Consider the following 13,844-nt stretch of genomic DNA (forward strand, 5'->3'; position numbering starts at 1 on the left):
TCTACCCGGGTCTACCCCTATCTACCCCCGTCTACCCGGGTCTATCCCCGTCTACCCGGGCCGCGCTCCACGCCCCTCACTCTCCGCCCGCATCTGAGACGAGGTGATGTCCAGCAGCCCGGTCGCCAGCTCAAGGCGGGGTCGGGCAGAGACAGTGTGGCGGGGAGAGACTCTCCGGTGTGGGGAGACGGTCACTAGACTGGGGAGACGGTCACTGGACTGGGGAGACGGTCACTACACGGGGGAGACGGTCACTAGACGGGGGAGACTGTCACTGGACTGGGGAGACGGTCACTAGACGGGGGAGACGGTCACTAGACGGGGGAGACGGTCACTAGACGGGGGAGACGGTCACTGGACTGGGGAAACGGTCACTGGACTGGGGAGACTGTCACTAGACGGGGGAGACGGTCACTAGACGGGGGAGACGGTCACTAGACGGGGGGAGACGGTAGACGGGGGAGACGGTCACTGGACGGGGACGGTCAGACGGTCACTGGGGGAGACGGTCACTAGACGGGGGAGACGGTCACTAGACGGGGGAGACGGTCACTAGACGGGGGAGACGGTCACTGGACGGGGGAGACTGTCACTGGACTGGGGAGACGGTCACTGGACGGGGGAGACGGCCACTGGACGGGGGCGACGGTCACTGGACGGGGGAGACGGGCACTGGACGGGGGAGACGGTCACTGGACTGGGGAGACTCTCCAGTCACTACACGGGCAGCGCCGCGTCTCCTGCGCTGATTTCCGGGGCAACTCAACGCCCGCCGACAGTTCACGTCAAGTCCGTGTCGCTACATACAAGATGTCACTGTTGTTTCTCTGAGTTCCCAGTGTTTACAGAACTCAGTTAAACATGAAGACAAGACGCCGCTCACACTCCCGGTTTAATGCCATTAATGGTGGAATTCTTGCCGGAGTCGATCACCATTCGATGGTTTAGAGATGAACAATTTACCGTGGAAGCGGAGATGAGCAGCGAGCAGAACCACAGCGGGTTGTGGGCTGTGACGGGGGGGGGGGGGGAGGTTGACACAGACTGAAGGGGCAACTTGTGGAATGATTTAAAATGTAACATTTAGAGTCAGTCACTGGTCGGAATAATTCGTCAGATCAACCTGGGATTTTAAACCATCTGCAGAGGATTGATTCTAAACAGGATTTATTGTTTATCTGTGCTGCCGTCTGGCAGATCAGTTCACGAGACCCGGCTCTTGTTTAACAGTGAAACAGAACCAGTTTGAATGCGTGTTGTTGAGATGGTTATTTTATTTTTTGTGGACCTTACACTTCCGTTACTAAAGTTTTCCAGTTGAAATGTGAATACAATTTACTGGGATGATCATCTGCAGATAGGTCAGCGTTGACCAAGACTGAGGGGAAGAGGGTGCTGAAATAACAGCTCCAAGCACAAGGTGCTGGAGGGACTCAGCGGGTCAGGCAGCGTCTGTGGAAGGGATAGAATGGCCGTTTCAGGTCGTGGCCCTTCAGATACAGAGAGAGCGGCCGACAATTGGCCGCTGATTTAGGGCGGATTCCTCCACTATAAATATCAGTACATCGTAAAAATGTGTTGTATTAAAATCAGCACACAATCAGTACAAAGTATCAGTAGAAAGTATTTTGTCGAATGTAAATCACTTCAGAACCCCGGAGCTTTGCATGGATCTGAAATTGGTCTTTTCCTTAATCGATTATTGATCAGCAGCTAAAGATTTTTAAAAAGGATCCGCGGGTCAGGCAGCATCTGTGAAGAACATGGATAGGTGACGTTTCACAGAGTGCTGGAGTAACTCAGCGGGTCAGGCAGCATCTGTGAAGAACATGGATAGGTGGTTTCACAGAGTGCGAGTCAGGCAGCATCTGTTGGGTGAGGAAAGGCCTCGACCCTTAACGTCACCTATCCTTTATCTCCAGATGTTACATAGAAACATCGACAATAGGTGCAGGAGTAGGCCATTCGGCCCTTCGAGCCAGCACCGCCATTCAACATGATAATGGCTGATCGAAGAACACGACTTACTAAAAAACGGGGGAACAAATGGATTAAACGGACGGCTGCAGGTTCGCAGTTGTTCCCCAAGATGCTCCTCCTCCTGAAGAACCATGTCACTCTCCATCCTAATGCAGAATTCCACCATATTATGACCACCATTGCTCAAGGGTTTTGCACAACAAGATCGCTAACTAATTCTTCCTCATTCTACATTACCCAGTCTCAGATGGCATGTCCCCTATTTGGTTCTTCTACATATTGGTTTAAAAAACCATCCCGTATACATTCCAGGAAATCCTCCTCCTCAGTGCTGCTACCAATTTGATTGGCCCAATCTATATGTAGATTAAAGTCACCCATGATAATGCTGTACCTTTGCTCCACGCATCCCTAATTTCCTGTTTGATGCCATCCCCAACCTCCCGACTGTTGTTTGGTGGCCTGTATACAACTCTAACAAGTGTTTTCTGCCATTGGGTATTTCGCAGTTCTACCCATACCGATTCTACAGCATCCAAGCTAATGTCTCTCCTTGCTATTGTATTAATCTCCTCTTTAACCAGCAATGTCACCCCACCTCCCCTTCCTTTCCTGAATGTTCAATACCTCTGCATGTTTAGCTCCCAGCCTTGGTCACCTGGGAGCCATGTCTCTGTAATTCCAACTATATCATATCCGTTATCTACTAAATGCACATTCAATTCATCCACCTTATTACGAATGCTCCTCGCATGAAGGCACAAAGCTTTGAGGTTAATTTTTCTTATCTCCCTTCTACCTCTGACCCCCGTTTATGTCCCTCTGTCTCCTTGTATTAGTTCCCATCCCCTGTCCTGTCAGTTTAAGCGTGACCTTTCCTACACTCTCTTTCCCGTAAACTGCACGCATACGCTCCCCCCCTTCCCCTCCCCACTGTTTAGTTTAAACCCACCCGTGTAGCACTAGCAAACCTGCCTGCCAGAATATCGGTCCCCCTCAAATTAAGATGCAACCCGTCCCTTTTGTACAGGTCTCCCCTGCCCCAGTGATCTAGAAATCTGAATCCCTGCCCCCTGAACCAACTCCTCAGCCACACATTCAGATCCCCCATCTCCCTGTTCCTACCGTCATTAGCACAAGGTAGTTGCTCCAGCACTCTGTGAAACGTCACCTATCCATGTTCTCCACAGATGCTGCCTGACCTGCTGAGTTACTCCAGCACTCTGTGAAACGTCACCTATCCATGTTCTCCACAGATGTTGCCTGACCCGCTGAGTTACTCCAGCACTCTGTGAAACGTCACCTATCCATGTTCTCCACAGATGCTGCCTGACCCACTGAGTTACTCCAGCACTCTGTGTCCATCTTTGCTATAAACCAGCATCTGCAACTTTTTGTTTCAACTGCTGGATACAACATGGATAAACGTCAATAGAAAACAAGAACCAGAACAGATCACATCAAACACTTTGTAAAATTACCCGCAATATGTTATAACAGAAGCATGGGTCAATAAGTTCAACCTGAAGCAATTAAATTCTGTCAAAACCTCGCCTCTTGTTTCCGCTGCTCTCTCTCTGGGCCCTTCTACACTGACAAAACCAGAGGCAGACTGGGTTCCATTTCTCCCACTGAGTTGCTCCTGCACTTTGTGTCTTTTTTTGTAATCCAGCATCTGCAGTTCCATTTGTCTAGACTCCAGTCCTGGCCAAAACCTTTGCAATGCCTGGACTGCAAGAAGCCCTTAGATCAGCAGGTGATTCCTGGACCTTTACAGATGGCCTCATACCTGCTAGTTCACAGAACCTTTCTCAGCCCCTCTCCACCACCAGAACCCAATGCTTGTTGTGACAATTACAGCTGGGCAAGGACTGATGTCTGGTTGATGCAAGACCCATTACATGAGATGTCCAATTTCCAGTACAGTTTGCCGTTATGATTCCCCTTCAAGTTTAAACAAACTAGGAAAGGATTAATGACTAGCCCAGCCTACTGGCTCCTCACTGAATGTCCAATGATCTCTCGTGTAGCACAGATCCATGTGAACAGCGGCCTCTGTCCAACGGTGTTTGGCATTCGGTGGCGGGTAGATTAAACAAACATATGTTGATGAGGATGACACTCTGAGCCTAAGGCAGACTCAATCTGTGAGCGCTATTTTTATTAGAACTACAGATGCTGCTTTGGAATTAATAAAGTCTTTGAATGCTGCAATGTTTTCACAAACTCTATTTTACAAGTTGGAGCAGGAACAGTTACCTGGGCTTGAGGGCTTGAGTTGTTGGGAGGTTGCATAGGCTGGGACTTTATTTTGTGTAGGAGGCTGATGGGTGACCTGTTGAGGTGTACAAGATCATGAGGGGCCTGGATAAAGTGAATGCTCAGACTTGCCCACGGTGGAGGATTCTAAAACTAAAGGCCATCGGCTTAAGGCGAGAGGAGGGAGATTGAAGAGATACATCAGGAGGAACTTTTGGAACAAATAAGGTATTGCAGTGGATACAATTACTAGTTTTAAAATACATTTGGACAGATATATGTCTGGGAAATGTTTAGAGAGATAAGGAGCAAATGCAGGCAAATGGGACTATCCCTGAATGGCAACTTGGTTGGTAAGTACAAGGTGGGCCAAAGGGGCTGTTTCCCTGTTACTTGAGTCTAACAAGGTCTTGAAAGAGGAGGGAGGATACTGAGGTTTCCATTGGTCCCGAGCTATTTTTCCATGTCCATTTATTTGATTTGACGAGTGACCTCCTGGGAAGATTCCTGTCCCCAAAGGTTCAACAAAGCTGCTGCTCTAGTCTGAAGAAGGGTCTCGGCCCAAAACATCACCCATTCCTTCACTTCATTGATGCTGCCTGTCCCGCTAAGATACTCCAGCGTTTTGTGTCTATCTTCGGTTTAAACCAGCATCTGCAGTTCCTTCCTCTGCTCCAGGATCAGAACCAAGTTCCCAATTCATAACAACATTTGGACAGAGACATGTATAGAAACAATTGGGAGGCATATGGGCCAAATGCTGCCAGATGTGACTAGTGTAGATGGGGCCTCTTGGTCTGCATGGGGAAAGTTGGGCTGATAGGCCTGTTTCTGTGATATATGAACCCAAAATCAGACCAGGTCAGTGATTAGCTCCAGGAAGGATTATTTCAAATTGCTGAAAGCATTAAAGCAGCAGAGGGCAAGAGTCTGGGCACCGTGGGGAGGCAGTGAAACTCCTCCACTGGAGATCAGTCGGTTTGATGAAGGTAGAGGAACAAAGGGCAGAAAGTGGCCATTCCTCGCCACTGACCTCGAGTGGGCAAAAGGGATGGAGAGAAATCAATGCTAATAGGACATGAGAAGAGGCCTCTTTCTAGGCTGCTCATCTTTAGACCGTTATCCCATGAAACATTCAGTGGGAGACTTGAATGAAAATCAAATCTGTCGGCTGGCAGAAATACATGTACAATTTCCAGAGGCTAAAACTATCAACCAACTCAAATACCAACCAAATATCAGTCTGAAGAAGGGTTTTGGCTCGAAACATTGCCTATTTCCTTCGCTCCATAGATGCTGTTGCACCCGCTGAGTTTCTCCAGCATTTTTGACTACCTTCGATTTTCCAGCATCTGCAGTTCCTTCTTAAACACAAATATTAACCATGTTGGTGGAGAGTCTGTCCGATACTATTATAATGGAATAGGTAACTGCGATACTGTCCCAACTTATGAGAAAAACATGAACAGCATAAAATTGTGAAAATCTTGCACTTCATCAGACTCTTGTGACCATTAATGAATAATGGACTCTAATTCCTGGGTGGAGGTGTCACCGATAATTGGTCCTGGTCTAACCACCTTGGCACCATGGTCAATAAAGCACATTAAACCTCCGCTTCTGCAGAATATTAAGGAAATTCAACATATTTCCAATAACTTGCAAATTTCCACAAATGCACTTTATAAAGCAGCTGATTGGGATGGCAACAGCTCTGACCAGGACTGAGATGTGGTTACAGCCCAGTCCATCGCAGCCACTGACCTTCTCACCATTTACACTCCTTGATGCCTTGGGAAAGAAGCCAACAGTATAATATAATCACACTACAGGAGGAGGTAGTTGAGCCAGGTACTACAAGACATGGATCAGAAAGATTTAGAGGGACATGGGCAACATCAGCAATTTGGGCCGAAGGACCTGTTTCCGTGCTGTACGACTCTATGGCCACTTACACCCAGGTCATCGTGTTCCTGCCCTCTCCCGCCAGGTTGAAGATAAAGAGGATTGAAAGTACGTACCACCAGTCAGAACGATTCACTGGACGATTCAGACAGAGGCGATGGCTGGAGGCCCTGCAGCAGCCTGGAACTCGCTTGGATTGGTCACTGCTTCAGATGACCCAGCATGTGGACCAGCGACTCTGGCATGCGATCTCCATGGACCATTTCTGTACATGTTGCACTAATTGTATGGCAATATTTTACTGAACGGAATGTTAATTAATTACATTGTATGTCGGTACATGTAATAATAAAGACCTATTGACCATTGACTGTCATCAGACTGAGCGGTCCTTTTATGAACCAACCTCAATCTTGCAGCCTACCTCATTGTGGCTCTTGCACTTTTTATACCTACACTTTCTCTGCTACAACACATTAACACTCTACCCTGTATTTCCCTTTGCATCACCTGTCAATGTGCTCATGAATGCTATCATTTAACTGGAGCCCATGCAAAACAAGCTTTGTCACTGAATCTCGGTACACGTGACAATAATTAATTGGCAATAACTAGTTCTGGCAAAAACACCTGTGTTTGTTGCCAGCTGCATTTATTTTTAAATTAATAAAAATATGAAAATTATGTAATAATCCATCACATGATTTGAAAGTTGAGTCAGGATATATTTCAAAAGTAAAACAATTCCACATCGTGGCATAAATAATATTAACAGACAGCATTGTACATCGACAGCATGTCAGGCAGCAGCTGTGGAGAGGGAATCTGAGTCGGCATTGTGTGCAACAGAGCGTTGGTTTATCTCTGCTGATACTGTCTGACCACAAGGCACATCTTTGATTTCAGGTGGAGATAGAGAGCTCAATATAAATTCAGCAAATGCAAGTGGAACAAACAGCATTTGGAAACATTCATTGGAAGTCAGACTTTGGCAGAACTGAAGGGGAAAGAGAAACATAAGACAGGCAACCAGGAAACTAACTGTAATGGGACCGGGTCCAGGCCCAGTGCAACACTGGCCTTTCAGTGACGTGGCTGATCTCTGAGACAGCTCTGGAGCCTCACCCACAGGACATCAAGGAAACTCCCTGAGACAGAAACACTTGGCTCATTCAATCACAAACCTTGAGCTTTGTATCAATGGGATGAAGCTTCTCAATCACCTGCTAGCTGCACAAGGATCTATCTACCAGTGCCACAGACAGGAAAACCAAATGTCCCTCAGCACCACTGCCCCTAAAGCTCGGCTCACCACCCCTCTCCCCAGTTAATTCCTTTCTGTTAAAATACCAGCCTGATTCTTCCTCTGGATTCTAATTGGAACTAACTGGTGTAACAGGAGACAGGTGGAAGGAGCTGACTGTTTTATAACTTCAATCATTCACTTTATTTTTGAATGGTTATACTACACATGCAAGCATGTTTAGCAGTCTTAACTGGACTTGATTATAAGCTCTTTTCTCATTGCATCAGACTACAGATCGCAGTGTGGAACTGTGGCAGGAAAGTACAGGCCCTGCTTTCTCCCTCTTTCCCCTCCCATTCCCAGCTCTCCCACAGCCCACTGTCTCTGCCTCTTCCTTTCTTCTTCCCGCCCCCACCACCCCCACATCAGTCTGAAGAAACTTTGCCTATTTCCTTCGCTCCATAGATGCTGCCGCACCCGCACCCGCTGAGTTTCTCCAGCATTTTTGTCTACCGGCAATATTCACAGTAATTTTAGCCATTTCCTGTTTAGCTCTGAGTCTTATCTGCCTCCATTTTTCTGTGTGATTTTAGCACCAGTTATTAGATCAGTTTGCGAGCAAATGGAGAATAGTTCTGTTGTAGGGAAACTCTGTTTGAAATCAGCTGCACAATTTGAATAATTAATATATGGATTGTTTGCATTATCCAAGAATTAAAATGTACATTAATTCAAGAATGAAGACTTGGGTTAAGTTAGGGTTGGCTTGCATGTTATTAACCAGTTATGCATTAATCAATAAATGCCAGCAACCAATAATGGGAATAATACATTAATAAGTTACATTAACTAGTGATGAATATGTTGATTATTGAATTAGTAATCACAATAAACCCCCAACCTCTTTGCTTGAACTCAAAGCCCATAAAAGACGAGTTCTGCTGCAATAATTAATCTTAAATGTCATTTGCAACACATTGCTAATGAGGTGAACCGCCCACCACATTACTCATGCCACGATTATGTGCATATAATAATGATCTGCCGTTAGGCCTTGTTGCTGGGACTGGGAGCTCACTCACAGTGAAGGAAAGCACAAGTGAACAGTCTGGGGCAACGAGGCAGAGGTAGACGTCCCACTACCCTGCAATGACACTTGTTCTGGGATGTGAACCTCATTGCAGATCCGGACAGTGTCTAGTGTGTTGTCCACACTCCCTTCATGGTCTTGAGCTCAGAATGAAGCATCGGCTATGATTTCTTTAATCTATTTCCCAGTAACAGGTCTATTTCAGTGCAGTGGGCATCAACTGACATGCCATCTATACATTGTTGATTCTCTAACTCACTTGGAAGATCCTTGTAAGCCAGGAGTATATTTGGTGTTATTTCACCAATGATTATCTGAATACCACAATATCGATAAGGAAAAAGGTGAAAGTGCATGGAGAAGAAGGCATTGGTTGGGACAGCCATTCCAGCAGCTAATTCCTTTCTAAGTACCTCAGTAAATAAAACACTGACAGCACTTCAGGTAGAACCATTATTCTGAAAAAAAGAACTTCTGACATCAAGAGCTGCTGTCAAACTGATATTATGAAATAATCCCTTCAGTAGCAAAATCAGTTGAAGGGATGAACCCCCAGTTAAGGAGAATTGTGAAGACAATAGTGGAGAGATATTGGAAAAAGAAATGAAGCAGAAAACTTGAAAGAGCAAAAGCCAATCATATTTCACTAAAACTTGGTAAACATCCAGGAAGCATTTCTTATTATTGGACATGATTGAATTGTGGAACAGATCACCAGACGAGGAGCACAAATTGAATGCTGTTCCTAAAAGGGAATTACATTCTTGTAAGAAGATAGCTCCACTTTCTTAAGATTGGCTGGAGTCACAGAAATCAGGTATCCGTCTTTTAAGGAATGACTGACTTCAAGTGAGGAAATGCCCAGAATATTTGATCACTCTTAGAATTAGTCTAGTTTAAGCTATCACAAGGTCTTATTTGCAGTTTCTTTTTCATGTATCAGGAGATTATGCACCAGTGTAGAGCAAGTTGTGGAGGTGGTGTACGGACTGGGCTGGGCTACAGAACCATTTCAGAACACTTGCAGGCATCTGTGGAAACATTTTAATATGAGTTAATATAACACAATAACAGGGCACCAACGACATCCGAGTATCATATGAACTCTCCTGTTCTCGGATTTATCATTTAAATAAAGTTATTTACAAAGAAGTTCAGCACCACTCTCACAGCCAGAGAGCAGCGCTGAACTACGAGTTACCTCCTTGATGACTCTCGGACTATCCTTGATCCGACTTTGCTGGCTTTACTTGCACTAAATGTTATTCCCTTATCATGTAAATGGATTGATTATAATCATGTATTGTCTTTCCACTGACTGGTTAGCATGCAACAAAAGCTTTTCACTGTACCACAGTACACGTGACAATAAACTCAACTGAAGTGATCTTTTAAAGTACAGGCCATTCTCATATATTTTGTAATTTATGTTTACAGATGAATTAGACAATTAGACCTCCTTATAAAGACACATGAGACTGCAGATGCTGGGATCCTGAGCGATACAAAATGTACTGAAGGAACTCAAAGGGTCAGGCTGCATCTATAGAGGGAATGGACAGACGATGTTTCAGATCAGGAACCTTCTTCAGATCACCTTACAGATTTAGTTAAACACTCAATGTCTCTCATACGATGCCTGACATGTTTGTTGCTCATCCGGTAGTAGTGACGGAGTTCATTGTCACACCTGGTTACTTGTTGGATAGTGGGTGATCAGCTCAGTCCAAGTTAGAATATGTGGAAGATAATGTGGCCGGAAATGTATAGCTGGTGTTACATTCATAGTGCAACTTATTTCACAATAACAGGGCACCAATGACATCCGAGTATCATATGAATACACTGCCATTTGAAACACAGTCTGTCAGGAAAACCAGCCCAAAATATATTTAAATTGATGATAAGTTCAACACTGTGAGAGTGCTTTCTCCAGAGAGACTGTGGTGGATCAAAGCTGCTCAACATGACTACTGCCCTCAGTGGCAACGACTTCCATAAATTAGTTAATATTCTATCTTCTTGGAGACTGTCTGGTCAGCTGGATATTTTTGTACACAAATGGTGCAATGTTTTAAGATATATCATTAGAGCATGCAGAGTGAGCTAGCATGAATACCACATGCATGGGACTAGCGACACCACGCTGAGCCTCCACATTACCACAGCAGATAGAAGTCACAAATCTCCAATACGTTAATCTGACGCAGTCTATCTTCAGCGCCAGGGCTGGCGATATATTTATTCATGAATTTCAACAACAAATGCAATCTGTTTGCCAGCCTGTCTGAGTCGTCCTCCACTTTAAACTGTCTCAGTCACGGATACAGATACTGAAAGTAAATCAATTGAATCTTTCCTGTTCCTTTCAACATCATTACATTTTATTCACGTGAATAAGTTTATTGTAAATAATAACCTCATTAAACTGCATATTAATAGTCCTGAATTCAGACAGACAGATATATGAAAATACATGGATTACAAGCTTACGGACCTGGTGCATGCAGAGGGATGGGTCTGTGAAGTTGTGGTCGTCAAGGCCTGTCCCATGTTCCATGTTCTATGTTCATGTAGAAACATTTCACACATGTGTAGACACAATCGCTGTGGAACCGGATGGTGACGGCTCAGTTCCCAGTGCTGCTGAACAGCAAACCAACTAATGATGTCGGGCTGCATTGGAGTTTAGACTGACTCCAGAGGCTGCAGTTGGATCTGGAGGTTGCAGTATAGGTTAGACCTGCCTGTTGCCAAATCAAAATAGTCAGTATTGACTATTCACCTCTGAATCCTTGTGCAAAAATCAGCATGATAAAACTCAGCACTGTTGCCCCAGTGACAGTGAAGGGCAACTGATGTATTTTCAAGTCAGGACAGTGACCAGAGGCATCAGGGCATGACATTCCCACGCCTTCTTCTTGCTGCTGGAGCTTGGATAACTAACTGTGGAGCATATTATGGACGTTACACATCACAGCCCATGTACACCAGTGTGAAAAGAATATTTAGCCCGTCAAGCAGGCTGCTTTTCCTGAATGGTGTTGCACTTGTCCACAACAGTGGACATATTCCAACATACTGCCCTTATAGATGGTGGAACTCTGCCTGTCTGTCTCTCTGCAAAATACCGGCCCTCTAGTGGCCACAGTAATGTTAATGAATATCCACTACAAATTAATTAAATCCTGATTGTGTTATCTGCCAATAAGCACCAGTCTGGGGCCCTTTGTCACAGACAGATCAATGATCAGAGTCACCAAATACCATCTGACAAGTCAAGTCAAGTCAAGTCAAGTTTATTTGTCACATATACATACGAGATGTGCAGTGAAATGAAAGTGGCAATGCTCGCGGACTTTTGTGCAAAAGACAAACAACAAAACAACCAAACAAACTATAAACACAATCATAACACACATATTATTTTACATAATAAATAATGGAAGGAAAAACGTTCAGTAGAGTTAGTCCCTGGTGAGATAGACGACTACAGTCCGAATGGCCTCTGGGAAGAAACTCCTTCTCAACCTCTCCGTTCTCACCGCATGGCAACAGAGGCGTTTGCCTGACCGTAGCAGCTGGAACAGTCCGTTACAGGGGTGGAAGGGGTCTCTCATGATATTGTTGGCTCTGGAGTTGCACCTCCTGTTGTATAGTTCCTGCAGGGGGGCGAGTGAAGTTCCCATAGTGCGTTCGGCCGAACGCACTACTCTCTGCAGAGCCTTCTTGTCCTTGGCAGAGCAATTCCCAAACCAGATGGTAATGTTCCCGGACAAGATGCTTTCCACCGCTGCTGCGTAGAAGCACTGGAGGATCCTCAGAGACACTCTGAATTTCCTCAATTGCCTGAGGTGGTAAAGGCGCTGCCTTGCCTTACTCACGAGTGCTGAGGCGTGTGATGCCCATGTCATATCCTCGGAGATGTGGACTCCCAGATATTTAAAACAGTTCACCTTATCCACAGGATCCCCATTTATCCTCAATGGAGTGTACGTCCTCGGATGATGTGCCCTCCTAAAGTCCACGATCAGCTCCTTCGTTTTTTTTTGATGTTCAAGAGGAGGCTGTTCTCCTGGCACCAGAGTGCTAGATCAGCCACCTCCTCCCAGTAGGCCCTCTCATTGTTGTCTGAGATCAGGCCCACCACCACAGTGTCATCAGCAAACTTAATTATTGAGTTGGAGCTGAACCTAGCCACACAGTCATGTGTGTACAGGGAGTACAATAGGGGGCTGAGGACACAACCCTGGGGCGATCCTGTGCTCAGGGTGAGGGACTTTGATGTATTCCCTTCCATCTTGACTACCTGGGGCCTGGTGGTGAGAAAGTCCAGGACCCAGGCACACAGGGAGTTGTTGAGCCCCAATTCCATTAGCTTCCCGGCCAGTCTGGTGGGAACTATCGTGTTGAAGGCTGAACTGTAGTCTATGAACAGCATCCTCACGTAGCCCCCCTTCTGGCTGTCCAGATGGGAGAGAGCGGTGTGCAAGACCTGGGAGACCGCATCGTCTGTGGATCTGTTCGGACGGTATGCGAACTGCAACGGGTCCATGTTGCGAGGGAGGAAGGCGCAGATGTGTTTCTTCACCAGCCTCTCAAAGCCAGTCACAGTGACTACAGCATGTACAGAGCTACTCTCCCAGTCACAGTCTGTGGTTTAGTAACCAACGGGAAACAGATGTCAGCGTTTGAATGAATCATCTATTTTAGTTGAGGCAGGCTAAAGATGTGACGTTTACTCCAGTGCCCGTGTTCAGCGGTTTGCTACGTTGCCCATACAACAGAGAGATGATCCTGGCTCAGCTTGCAGCATGAACTCACAGCTCTTGTCCCAGAGAGAGAGGCCAGCCCAGCTCAGCCCCCCCCCCAGGTGAAGCAAACCTCAGCCTGGTGTACACTGAAATACTCTCCATCACCCCGACCCCACAGTCTTGTAGACGGTCTTTGAACTCATAAGGTCATAAGGAATAACAGTAGGATTAGGCCATTCGGCCCATCAAGTCTACTCTGCCATTCAATCACGGCTGATCTATCTCTCCCTCCTAACCCCATTCTCCTGCCTTCTCCCCATAACCCCTGACACTTGTACTAATCAAGAATCTATCTATCTCTGATTTATAATCTCTGATAGTCAGAGCCAATTATAAACTATTCAAATAAACATGTCATTTAGAAAGGGAAAAATATTAAAACAAATATAAAAAATGGAAACATCTTAAAATACTAGAAATTAATTAAATTAAGTAAATATCAGTAACACACCGACCATTCAAATAGATGCGTAAATGGGACGTTTACTTTGTTGAAGCAGATGATATCTGGTCCCTGAAGCCTTGTCCAACTTCAGGACGTTTGCCCGAC

This window comes from Leucoraja erinacea, chromosome 20, assembly GCF_028641065.1.
Source record: "Leucoraja erinacea ecotype New England chromosome 20, Leri_hhj_1, whole genome shotgun sequence".
Classification (NCBI taxonomy): Eukaryota; Metazoa; Chordata; class Chondrichthyes; order Rajiformes; family Rajidae; genus Leucoraja; species Leucoraja erinaceus.